The sequence below is a fragment of the Bos taurus genome, chromosome 16 (assembly GCF_002263795.3).
Source record: "Bos taurus isolate L1 Dominette 01449 registration number 42190680 breed Hereford chromosome 16, ARS-UCD2.0, whole genome shotgun sequence".
Classification (NCBI taxonomy): Eukaryota; Metazoa; Chordata; class Mammalia; order Artiodactyla; family Bovidae; genus Bos; species Bos taurus.
Window position 1 is genome coordinate 68,663,998 of NC_037343.1, and position 13,170 is coordinate 68,677,167.

A 13,170-nucleotide genomic window follows, 5' to 3' on the forward strand; every position below is an offset into this window, starting at 1 on the left:
TTTGCAAAATACCTGTTTTCCACAATAATTTTAATAATTAGCTCAACTCTCTTGCAAATATCCACTACCAATAACTAAGTAACCACCTCCATATTTGTCATTTACACTAGGAGAATAAATGTAGCTTCTTCCAATCTCTAATTAAGGAAAATTTAACCTAAACAGCATAATAGAAAGCAGAGACATTACTTTGTCAACAAAGGTCCATCTAGTCAAAGCTATGGTTTTTTCAGTAGTCGTGTATGGATGTGAGAGTTGGACTATAAAGAAAGCTAAGTGCCGAAGAACTGATGCTTTTGAACTGTGGTGTTGGAGAAGATTCTTGAGAGTACCTTAGACTGCAAGGAGATCCAATCAGTCCATCCTAAAGGAAATCAGTCCTGAATATTCATTGGAAGAACTGATGCTAAAGCTGAAACTCCAATACTTTGGCCACCTGATGGGAAGAACTAACTCATTGGAAAAGACCCTGATGCTGGGAAAGACTGAAGATGGGAGGAGAAGGGGACTGCAGAGGACGAGATGGCTGGATGGTATCACCGACCCAATGGACATGAGTTTGAGTAAACTCTGGGAGTTGGTGATGGACAGGGAGGCCTGGTGTGCTGCAGTTCATGGGGTTGCAAGGAGTCAGACACAACTGAACGACTGAACTGAACTGAAGGTAAAATAATGAGATGATACATTTAAACCTTCCTGAGATCAGTGGGAAAACAATATACCTGTGCATTAATTCTTACAACATATTTTTATCATATATTTAGAATAATAATAATTAGATTGTAGTAATAATAGCAAGAAGTAAACATGATGACAATTATCTAAATAGCAATATTCATTTGTCTAATTTTCTAACAGTTTAATAATTAAGCTCAAAAAAATACCAATGATATTTTCTGGCCCCTTTCTCAGAGATGACATCATGGTAGAAAAGGTGGGCTCCTGAGTTAGATCTTCGGGCTCAGACCCTGGCCCTGTTCTCTGGGCAGCCTCAGTCAATCACGTTGCCCTGGGGTTCCTCTCCTGTAAGACAGTAACCACAATACCTCTTTCATAGAGCTGTTGTGGGGTTTAGACGACAGGCCAAGCCCTGAGAAGAGCAGACTGTGTATGAAAAGCACCCAGGGAGACTCGGCTACTATTTCAAAAGTGTTCTATCGATAACATTCATATTTCCCTAACATTATCCAGTCACCAGGAAAAACCATTCAAAATCTAATTGTACCACGGAATTTGCATGCATGAGTAAAGACTTTGCCTGTTTGATAATGTTTTCCAAATGACCTCTTGGTCCTTCATTTCCCTGTGAGCATTTCAGAGAAGGAAATGGCAATGATAATTATTTACTTTTTGATGTAATTATTCTGTTTTGAATTCACATTTATTTATGTGCATTGTTATTTGCCTCATCAGGTCTTCTGTCAAATGTGACTATCATGTTTAATATCCTCCTATTAGTCTCCTGATGTAATGCATTTAAGACAGGCACGGTCATTTGTTTTGGTACTTGTAGGCAAGGAGATAATAAAATGAACCACAGAAGAAAAATCACATGGATTTAGAAAATCTGTGATGGTAAAACAATATCTTTTTTAACTTTTAAAGGGTTGTATATATTCAATTTAATTCATTCCTCCTGAGACTCTAAATGTGGTATAATTTACATATTAATTGTTGCTTCTCAAAATATTAATTGGGTACTTCAAATAAATTTGGTGGATTTTTAATTGTCCTAAGTGATGGGGTGAAAGAAATAAAGTATGAAAATGAGCTACAGCCCACACAAAGAAGTTTCTGAAAGAACTTTCACAAGCTTAATGGATATTAAATCCATGGTTTTAAAAGAAATGAGCCTTATTCAGGAGCCAGTTTCCCGATCTTGTTGCAGTATATTTAATGCTTCTTTGTGTCAACCCAGATGCCAAGGGAAGTCTCAAAGGCTAGCGGGGCCTCACAAAAGGTCCGGATCAAGCTGTTGGATGATTCAGATCTTGACCTTAATTGTCATCTGGTTAAATACAGATTTGTAATTTGGATTACAGCCTAATACAAAGCTATATTCCAAGACTATGTCAAATATTTCTATGTGGATCCCATCTCTCTAGCAGTTTCAAGTGTCCTGATAGATCAATATTTTCCTTTTCACAAACCCTAATTTTTTTCTTACATATTTTATTGAACGAGTTACCAGTGAAGCTTCAATTTATCTTCTCTCGACATTTAGAAAGTCTGGACTGCTGAAACTGCTATGGGATTTTATGAATGTCAAATCACCTCGTAGTCATCAAGAAAAATAAGTGTATATTTGACTTGAGAGTCTTCGTAAATTTGTTAATTAATGGGTTATACTTGTTTTTTTCTTCTTAATCAAGAAACCAAATATAATTGCTTTTGCCGCAATTATCAATGTGCTATACTTCCAAGCTTTTTGACAAATGATTCTATAAAGGACAAATTGATTTTGCCATCATAATGAGTAACATAAGTGCTTGATCAAAATAATTACCTCTATATTTCTGGCATTTTCATGTTCCTTCCTTGAGAAAAAAAAAACTAAAATTTTTCCTAGTTACCTTCTTCCCAAAAATGTGGAATCATTGAGTGAACAGATTTTTGCTCTTAAAACACCTGCAAAAATAGTTATGGTCTTCTTCCAAAGAATTTTTATCCTGTGCAGCACTATTTAGCATTTAACACATCAAAGTCATGTCAAATTTTCCAATCTTCTAATCTTCCTTTTACCAGAGGTAGGTGGAATACTGAGTGGCATTATTACAATTCTTTCCTAAATCGGAGATACTAAGATCTGCAAATGCCATACATGTGTAATAACTCGTCTTCACCCTTGTCCTTAATAAAAAGCTAAAATCACATCTGCACAGGCAAAGTTAACTCTCAAAAGGAGAAAAAAAAATGTTAAGTTTCATATATGAGGCAAATAGCATGATCTTCGGAAGCAGAGATGAGCGTACCTTGTCATAAGTTAAAGCTTAACTGTTTAAGCCTCTGACTCTTTATCCATGATATGCAAAATAACTATGAAATAATAATATCCAGCTTCCAGAACTATTTTTAGACTTGTGCTGTGCTGTATGTTCAGTCACTCAGTTGTGTCCGCCTCTTTGCAACCCTATGGACTTAAAGCCTGTCAGGTTCCTCTGTCCATGGGATTTTCCAGGCAAGAATACTGCAGTGGGTTGCTATTTCCTCCTCCAGGGGATCTTCCCAATGCAGGGATCGAACCTGCAACTCCTGCATTGCAGGCAGATGCTTTTACCACTGAGCCACTGGTTGAGATAATCCACCATAGAAGATGGGCACCTAATAGACCTTTCAATAAATGGCAGCTATTTTTATTAAATTTTTTCCTGGACAAAACTCATCAGTTCCACCAAGGCCATTTAATTTGACTAATGTAAGCGAAACCAGGAGTTCAAGTGACAAAATAAAAGAAAATAATGTCAGTCTCAGCTGAATCAGATTTCACACAGAACAGGAAAGGACTGTTCAGAGGAAGGAAATAGAGCTGAGCTGATTACTCTCTGAACTGAATCCTACAGAGAGTCATCTGGATAATTATTTGTTTCATTCATACATCACAGAATCAGCAATTCAGCCCTTCCACTCAGCCACTTTCTTTTCTTTCATCCTTTCTTATATTTTCCAACTTCATAGGTATGTTTACATGAAAGTCAATCAACATTGTAGGAAACAATAAGGTAAGTATATGTGATTTTGAGTTAGGGTGGTTTGAAATCAGGACTGAATTCTGAATTAGCCAGACTGCCTGCTTACAGTGCCCATGTACACCAAAGCCAAAATACTTGCTCAAATACTTTATTAGGAAATTGCTTTTCCTAATCAGGGCTAGCCTGATGGCTCAAATGGTAAAGAACACGCCTGCAATGCAGGAGACCAGGGTTCAATCCCTGGGTCGGAAAGATCCCCTGGAGAAGGGCATGGAAATCCACTTCAATATTCTTGTCTAGAGAATTCACGGACAGAGGAGCCTCACGAGCTGTAGTCCATAGGGTCGCGAAGAGTCTGAGTGACTAACACATAACACTTTGTAATTGATCCCAAAACTCTTACGATAGAGATAAGAGGTTATATGAAGTCTACCTGTGCTTATTTAGAAGATATATTATATTAAAATTATACATTGTCAACCCTGGTTTGTGGAGGTTTGCCTGGAGTCTGTGCATAGTGAGGGCATAACTGGGCTGGAGTCAATGGAGAAAGATCTCCAGCCAGCTGAGCACCAGTGGAATACTGGGCAAGGGCCTGTATCACCAACATGATTCCAGCTCGTTCTATTAAATAGAGTGTCATTCACCACTGCTGATCCAACCGTGACCAGCTGCGTGACTTTGCTGCCAATAAGGCTACTGGGAGGTTACTGAGCACACTGCAACCAAAGATGGAAAATAAACCTCCTCAGACTGCAAAGCACCACCCACCGTTGTGCTCTAGTTTTAACAGACAGCAAGTTTCCCGTCTTTTGTGGCTTATTAAACCTGGACGATTCTGAAAACCTTTGATTGCTTACAGCTATGGTAGCCATAAATAAGGCCTCATCACAGTCATCCATGACTCACCACAGAGATCACTGATTCCTACCTTTTATTTCAACTGTGCTAGCACCTGATTTAATCATTTTTATGTTTCTACAAAGGCTTAATAATTATCTGTAATGGTCACATAATACTCTATTAGAAGGTGGGGAACACATATTCCTATACAGTTGGACATTTCAATTACTTTTCCTGTGAAGAATAATGTCCTTTATCAAAATTTCCTTCTTGGGGGGAAAAAATACAAACTACTGAATCAAAGGACGTCACTTTTACAGTTTTTGATGTGAAACACTAAAAACACTAACTCATATGACCATTTTATCTACTCTGTGGGCAAGAATCCCTTAGTAGAAATGGAGCAGCCCTGATAGTCAACAAAAGAGTCTGAAATGCAGTACTTGGGTGCAATCTCAAAAAAGACAGAATGATCTCTGTTCAATTCCAAGGCAAACCATTGATTATCATAGTAATGCAAGTCTATGCCCTAACCAGTAATGCTGAAGAAGCTGAAGTTGAACAGTTCTAGAAAGACCTACAGGACCTTCTGGAACTAACACCCAAAAAAGATGTCCTTTTCATTATAGGGGACTAGAATGCAAAAGTAGGAAGTCAAAGACACCTGGAGTAACAGGCAAATTTGGCCTTGGAATACAAAATGAAGCAGGGCAAAGGTGAGCAGAGTTTTGCCAAGAGAATGCACTGGTCATAGCAAACACCCTCTTCCAACAACACAAGAGAAGACTCTACACATGGACATCATCAGATGGTCAATACTGAGATCAGACTGATTATATTCTTTGAAGTCAAAGCTGGAGAAGCTCAACACAGTCAGCAAAAGCAAGACTGGGAGCTGACTGTGGCTCAGATCATGAACTCCTTATTGTCAAGTTCAGGCCTAAATTGAAGTAAGTATGGAAAATAACAAGACCATTCAGGTATGATCTAAATCAAATCCCTTCTGATTATACAGTGGAAGTGAAAAACAGAGTCAAGGGATTAGATCTGACAGACAGAGTGCCTGAAGAATAATGGACAGAGGTTTGTGACATAGTATAGGAGGCAGTGATCAAGACCATCTCCAAGAAAAAGAAATGCAGAAAGGCAAAATGGTTGTCTGAGGAGGCCTTACAAACAGCTGAGAAAAGAAGAGAGGCAAAAGGCAAGGGGGAAAAGAAAGATACACCCATTTGAATGCAGAGTCCCAAAGAATAGCAAGGAGAGATAAGGCAGCCTTCCTCAGAGATCAGTGCAGAGAAATACAGGAAAACAATAGAATGGGAAAGACTAGAGATCTCTTCAAGAAAATTAGAGATACCAAGGGAACATTTCATGCAAAGATGGGCACAATAAAGGACAGAAATGGTATGGACATAACAGAAGCAGAAGATATTAAGAAGAGGTGGCAAGAATACACAGAACTATACAATAAAGATCATCACCCAGATAATCATGATGGTGTGATCACTGACCTAGAGCCAGACATCCTGGAATGTGAGGTCAAGCTAGCCTTAGGAAGCATCACTACGAACAAAGCTAGTGGAGGTGATGGAATTCCAGTGGAGCTATTTCAAATCCTGAAAGATGATGTTGTGAAAGTGCAGCACGCAATAAGTCAGCAAATTTGGAAAACTCAGCAGTGACCACAGGACTGGAAAATGTCAGTTTTCGTTCCAATCCCGAAGAAAGGCAATGCCAAAGAATGCTCAAACTACCGCACAATTGCACTCATCTCAATGCTAGCAAAGTAATGTTCAAAATTCTCCAAGCGAGGCTTCAACAGTACATGAACCATGAACTTCCAGATGTTCAAGCTGGATTTAGAAAATGCAGAGGAACCAGAGACCAAGTTCCCAACATCTGTTGGATCATAGAAAAAACAAGAGAATTCCAGAAAAACGTACTTCTGCTTTACTGACTATGCCAAAGCCTTTGACTGTGTGGATCACAACAAACTGTGGAAAACTCTTCAAGAGATGGAATGCCAGACCACCTGACCTGCCCCCAAAGAAATCTGTATGCAAGTCAAGAAGCAACAGTTAGAATTAGACATGGAACAACAGACTGGTTCCAAATAAGGAACAGAGTATGTCAAGGCTGTATACTGTTACCCTGCTTATTTAACTTATTTGCAGAGTACATCATGTGAAATACCAGGCTGGATGAAGCACAAGCTGGAATCAAGATTGCCTGGAAAAGTATCAATAACCTCAGATTTGCAGATGACACCACCCTTATGGCAGAAAGTGAAGAAGAACTAAAGAGCCTCTTGATGAAAATGAAAGAGGAGAGTGAAAAAGTTGGCTTAAAACTCAACATTCAGAAAACTAAGATTATGGCACCCAGTGCCATCACTTCATGGCAAATAGATGGAGAAACAATGGAAACAGCGGCTGATTTTCTATTGGGGGGCTCCAAAATCAGTGCAGATGGTGATTACAGCCACGAAATTAAAAGACACTTGCTCCTTGGAAGAAAAGCTATGACCAACCTATTCAGTTCAGTTCAGTCGCTCAGTCGTGTTTGACTCTTTGCAACCCCATGAATCACAGCACTCCAGGCCTCCCTGTCCATCACCAACTTCCGGAGTTCACTCAGATTCACATCCATCAGGTCAGTGATGCCATCCAGCCATCTCATCCTCTGTCGTCCCCTTCTCCTCCTGCCCCCAATCCCTCCCAGCATCAGAGTCCTTTCCAATGAGTCAACTCTTTGCATGAAGTGGCCAAAGTACTGGAGTTTCAGCTTTAGCATCATTCCTTCCAGAGAAATCCCAGGGCTGATCTCCTTCAGAATGGACTGGTTGGATCTCCTTGCAGTCCAAGTGACTCTCAAGAGTCTTCTCCATCACCAGCCTATTACATCATATTAAAAAGCAGAGACAGTACTTTGCTGACAAAGGTCCATCTAGTCAAAGCTATGGTTTTTCCAGTAGTCATGTATGGATCATAAAGAAAGCTGAGTGCTGAAGAGTTGATGCTTTTGAACTGTGGTATTGGAAAAGACTCTTGAGAGTCCCTTGGGCTGCAAGGAGATCAAACCAGTCCATTCTAAAGGAGATCAGTCCTGAATATTCATTGGAAGGACTGATGCTGAAGCTGAAACTCCAACAATTTGGCCACCTGATGGATAGAACTGACTCATTAGAAAAGAACCTGATGCTGGGAAAGATTGAAGGCAGGAGGAGAAGGGGACAACAGAGAATGAGGTGGTTGGATGGCATCACTGACGCGATGGACATGAGTTTGAATAGGCTCCAGGAGTTGATGGTGGACAGGGAAGCCCAGCGTGCTGCAGTCCATGGGGTCACAAAGAGTTGGACATGACTGAGCAACTGTACTGAAATGAACTGTACTAAAAATCTTTCCAAAAGAGTTGAGCCTGTTTATAATACAAACAAAATCAATTAAAAATATCAGTCTCATTTTGCATTCAACAGCAATGGATTGTTTCAAATATTTGATTAAAATATGCCAATTTATTGTTTTAGTCTGTATTACTTTGATATTATTAATATTTCTTCCTATTCCTTTATACAAATCTTCATATTTTAAATGTATGAACAGTATTTCTGACGTATGCTGAAAATATTCTTCCCCAATGTCTGCTTTGGCTTTTTTTTGTAGCGGTTGTTTTTGTGCTTCAAATTCTAGTCTTAAATTAACGAACATTAACTGAGAACTTACTGTGTATCAGGCATTTAAGGAACACGCAGGGACTGCAGGATGGACATGGCTGCTGTTCTTGTTCAGTTGTATCCAAGAGGAAAATGTAACGATCAAGAATGCATTACACATGGGATTGAGTTTCTAAGCTTCCCAGGAAAGCATCAGCTTATTTGACTAGACCTGTATCACACTGCCACACTAGTGGCAAGAAAACTTAGTGAAGCATTTGTATTTATCTGGGCACAATGACACTCTGAAGAATACCAAGGGCTTCTTAATAAGAAAAAAGCAAGAAGAGATATTAGGAAGGCATCTAACAGTGTCCACCTCAAGAAGACTATCTACAAAAAAATAATAGTTGCTGTAATGAGTACAATATAAAAGGTATGAATGCTCCTAGTAAGGAATAAGGGCTAATGAGGAATGGAACTATATTAGATAGGATGTTTGTCTTATTGCACAGGAAAGCCTCTTAAAGAGGTGATAAAGTGTGATGGGAAGGATGAGAAGGAGTCAGTCTTAGAGGCAGAAGGAATTAAAGATGCAAAGGTTTTGAGGCAGGAAAAACTTTGTTTTTTCACAAAACTAAAAGGCTGGTGGAACCGTGAGTGCAGGGGGAAGGGCCACAAGACAAAGCTGTGTGTGATGCGCTTAGTCACTCAGTCATGGCCGACTCTTTGTGTCCCCATATAGCATGCCAGGCTCTTCAGTCCTTGGACTTCTCCATGGAAGAATACTGGAGGGTTCCCATGCCCTCCTCCAGGGGATCTTTCCAACCCAGAGATCGAACCCAGGTTCCCACATTGCAGGTGGATTCTTTACTGTCTGAATCACCGGAAAGCCCAAGATGAAGCTGTAGAGGGGGTCAAAGTCTGGGTCTTAAAAGGCCATGGTAGAATGCTTTGATTTTCCAGTAAGGGACAATCTTTGGTGTGATGTCTTACATAATCTGATTTACATAGTAAGAAGATTATTCCAGCTGCTATTTGGAAAAAGAGTTGTAGAGGACAGGAGTGGAAGTGAGGGTCTGGACCTCGTTCTGTAAAGGTCCAGATGATAAAGAGTGATTTTCTTGACCAAGATGGTGGAGTAGTGATGAGGAGAAGGAAATAGGGTCATTATAAATCTCAGAGAAAAAATTACCAGGATATGCTGACAGCTGGATTCTGAAAGAAGAGAAGAAATCAAGAATGGGTCAAAGATTTCTGGCTTGAACAATCAGAAGACAGGTGGACTTGCTATTTACTAATAGGATTTGTGACTCAGATGGTAAAGAATCTGCCTGCAATGAGGGAGACTCGGGTTCGATCCCTGGGTCAGAAAGATTCCCTGGAGAAGGGAATGGCAACCCTCCCCAGTATTACTGCCTGGAGAATTCCATGGACAGAGGAATCTGATGGACTACAGTCCATGGGACTGCAAAGAGTCGGACATGACTGAGCAACTAACACACAAACAAAACAACAAAATAGGACTGACAATGGCGAGAGTAGAGAAATCAAGAGTTTAGGATAAGATGTGTTAGAATTAGAGCTTCTTTTAACCCTTCAAATGGGTTAAATGAGATCAAGCAGTCAGTTTAAAACACTATAAGCCAAAAGCTCAAAGGAAAAATCAAGGCTAAATATATGGATATGAAAATCAGCAAGATATAGATGACATTTAGAGCTATGAGTGTCAGTAAGATAATAGAGGGAGAACGTATGCAAAATAGAAGAGGGCTCAGGAAAAGGCAATAGAAATATTTAATGAGGAAAAAAGTTCTCGGCAAAAAGACTGAGAAGGAGCAGTTAGAGAGTTAAGAGGAATACCAGCAGAGTGTGGTGTCACTGAAGAAAAAAGAGGAATGTTTCAAAAAAGAGACAGAGATAGCTCTTTTCAAAGTTCATAGGAGACAAAATGAGGGGAGAATGGAGATTGTACTTATATAGACTTATCCGTAAGTGTATATAAGAGGACTAACTCAATAAAATGCTTAGAGTCATAAAAACACAGCAATGATACAAGTCTTAGAACTTACCTGATCCAATCTCCTCAATCCAACAAACAAGAAAACCCAGACCAAGAGTGGTTAAGCAATTTTCCCATAACTTGTCCATATTTATTGGCTACCTAGGAAGATATTTGAAACTAAAACCCATCCCATAGTTTTCCAATATAATGTATTTTTCCCATTTTCCAATATAATGTATTTTTCCCACTTATTTATTTATTCCCAATAAATAAAAATCTATTTATTTTTGTTTTAAGAAATGGACATGGAGGGAAAAGGAAAATGTTTAATTGCTTAAATGCAAAGAAAGCTTCCTGTAGCTAAGCCAAAGGTTTAGACTTTCATTAGAAGGAATAGAGAGAGAAATTAAATGTTGATAGTGAACATACCTGTATTGAATCCATACAGACATAACTATTACACACATCTTTCCAAATAATAAAACATGGGTGACTCAATGACAATGATGCTAGAGACAGAAAGTCCTTGTTTCCATCAGTATACCTAGCAAGGAAAACAACTTACTTGCCTATTTGCTTGCTTCCTGCTCACCCTATCCAGCTCAAGAACCAGGTAAAGTTGAAGGCTCTAGTGAAAGAATATATTTTCTTACTTCCATAAGGTTTTAAACATTCCTGCTACCAGTCATAAGCAACACTAAAGAAGACATTATTGACAAGTCAGTGCAAGACTACTGTGAAACACATACCACGCTATCAGCTTCTAATGTGAGCTCTTTATATAATATTGGACATCCCCATGTTCTGCTGATGTTTCAGTCATTAATCTAAAATGACAAGCAATGTATAACAAGTATAGTATTTCTTACAGTCTTAAATTTTACTGGCTCTTAATTCCATCACATAGTGTAGAGTCATGTTCTTTCTAGGTAGTAAATCACATTGACAATTCACTGAAAATACTGACTAAGTCTTTAATGAATCATATACTAGATTCTTAGATTGTTTCCTAATGAAATCTCTCCATAAGAGGTTAATTTCTTATCTGATTTTTCTCTTACCCAGAGTTTTCACATTCTTGAGAAGTTACTGAAAAGTATGTTGCCTAATTATGTATAGTGTTATATGAACCATAAAAATCTATCTTTGTTCTAAAATTTTCTCATTTGTTAGAAATTGAATAACTTAAAATGCTAAAGCATGCCATTCTCTGCTTCTGGAGACACAAAGGAGCAGATGGTTCTGGAATAATTATTATGATACTTTAGACACATTTTTATATTATGTAAACAGAACCAAGCAGAGTGATTAATCTAAGTGAAATTAACTACACATAAGTGCAGAATATCATGAAGATATTTTAAAGAAAGTTGTATTCTTATTTCTAGCTAAATTTATTCCATATCTATCTAGTGAACACATCTTGAACATGTTTTCCCTAGTTAATTCTTGAAAGATTTCCACTTTGAGGAAGAAAACTGACTCATAACTTTGATAGCTTTTCCAGTTGATTTTGTTGTCTCCAGAGGATTCAACAGCCTAAAAGAACTGGATGGCACCTGTGTTTAAGCCACAAAAGATGAACTGACCAGAAAAATATCTTAAAGAAGAACACAATATAGATAAAATATGAAGCACAATTTGCCCAGGCAATCATAATACACCTTGCCAATTCTAGTCCTTAGTTCTTAAGAGAACTTTGTCCATAGTGAATAAACTGTTTTGTAATATGCCTGTCCACTGGAACAGTTATTATCATACTCCAGCACTCAGTGGTTAGAGACAAACTGTTGCTTTCTTTCTCACTAACTCCAGGACATACAGCTGAAAATCTTGGCTTAAATGGCTCTAGACTGTAGGGTAGCTGCTTATAAAGATTTGACTGTTATCAACTCTCTCCGGGAGGAATAGTCTCCATGTCCATCCACTCCAGACTCCTGGGACTAGACAGGGATATAACCTAGGCTCTGGGAGCTCCTCTACACTGAGTCAGCTCCACATTTGTAGCAAAGGATAAGTATGCAGTGATAGTGGCCAGGCAGTAACAGGAAGAGGGTAGCATCTGCACCACCTTCTCTTCCATCTCATAAATGTTCAGATCATCTACATAGAGAAAAGTGAAACATATTTGGATCTATTTTTCCCAAAGTAAATCCAGGCCCCTCCCAGGAAAGAAGGGCTCAATCTCTTGAGCAGATACTGAAAGACCATGTGATGATCCGATATACAACATGGTACCACAGTATATTATATATAAAATCCATAATAAGATAAACGAGTCACCTCCAAGACAAGCTCAAGAATGTCTCACTAGACTAATGATCTTGATGTTGACAATGAAATCCTTAGAGAATGACAGCAATGTGGTCTTTTTCAACAGTTGAGTTCCTTCAACTTTTCACTCTTAGGTGAAATGCATTTTAGCAGTTACATGTACTTGCTATGGAGTCATACTGCCTGGCTTAACACAAGGCTCGACGGCACTGCTCTGTAGAGAGATGACTTTGAGCAAGTTTCTCAAGCACTGGAATCTTAGTTTCTTTATCCGCAAAACGGGATCTATTTCATAAGATTGTTAGGAGCATTTAAGAAAGAAAACATAGATGAAAATATTTGGTACAACACTTACTGCAATCGAAAAAAAGTTAGTAGAGATGAAAAGCTACTAATTGCTTGTTGGGGCTTTATGTATAAATAAAGTCAGAACCGGAGCCCATCTCTGTTGAGTACTCTCTCCTTTGTTTGCTTCCCTATAGAATGGAAAGTCAATGACTGACATGATGAATCCTTCAGTGCTCACCAGAGCAGCCTGAACAAAGATAGTATTGATATAATTTCATGATCAAGTTAGATTCAAGTTTTCCAGTAGTCATGTATGGGTGTGGGAGTTGGACCATAAAGAAAGCTGAGTGCCAAAGAATTGATGCTTTTGAATCGTGGTGTTGGAAAAGACTCTTGAGAGTCCCTTAGACTGC

The 13,170-nt window shown here is 38.7% G+C and overlaps 1 long non-coding RNA gene across 1 annotated transcript in view; it reads right to left on the reverse strand.

Annotated features, from left to right (window-relative positions):
- Positions 1-264: 264 nt before the first annotated feature.
- The window catches only part of LOC132342496 (uncharacterized), a 199,700-nt gene continuing 186,794 nt past the window's right edge, over positions 265-13,170 (reverse strand). Inside the window, exon 3 of the long non-coding RNA XR_009490906.1 lies at positions 265-1,023. This is a non-coding gene — a long non-coding RNA (uncharacterized lncRNA). The remainder of the gene's footprint in view (positions 1,024-13,170) is intronic.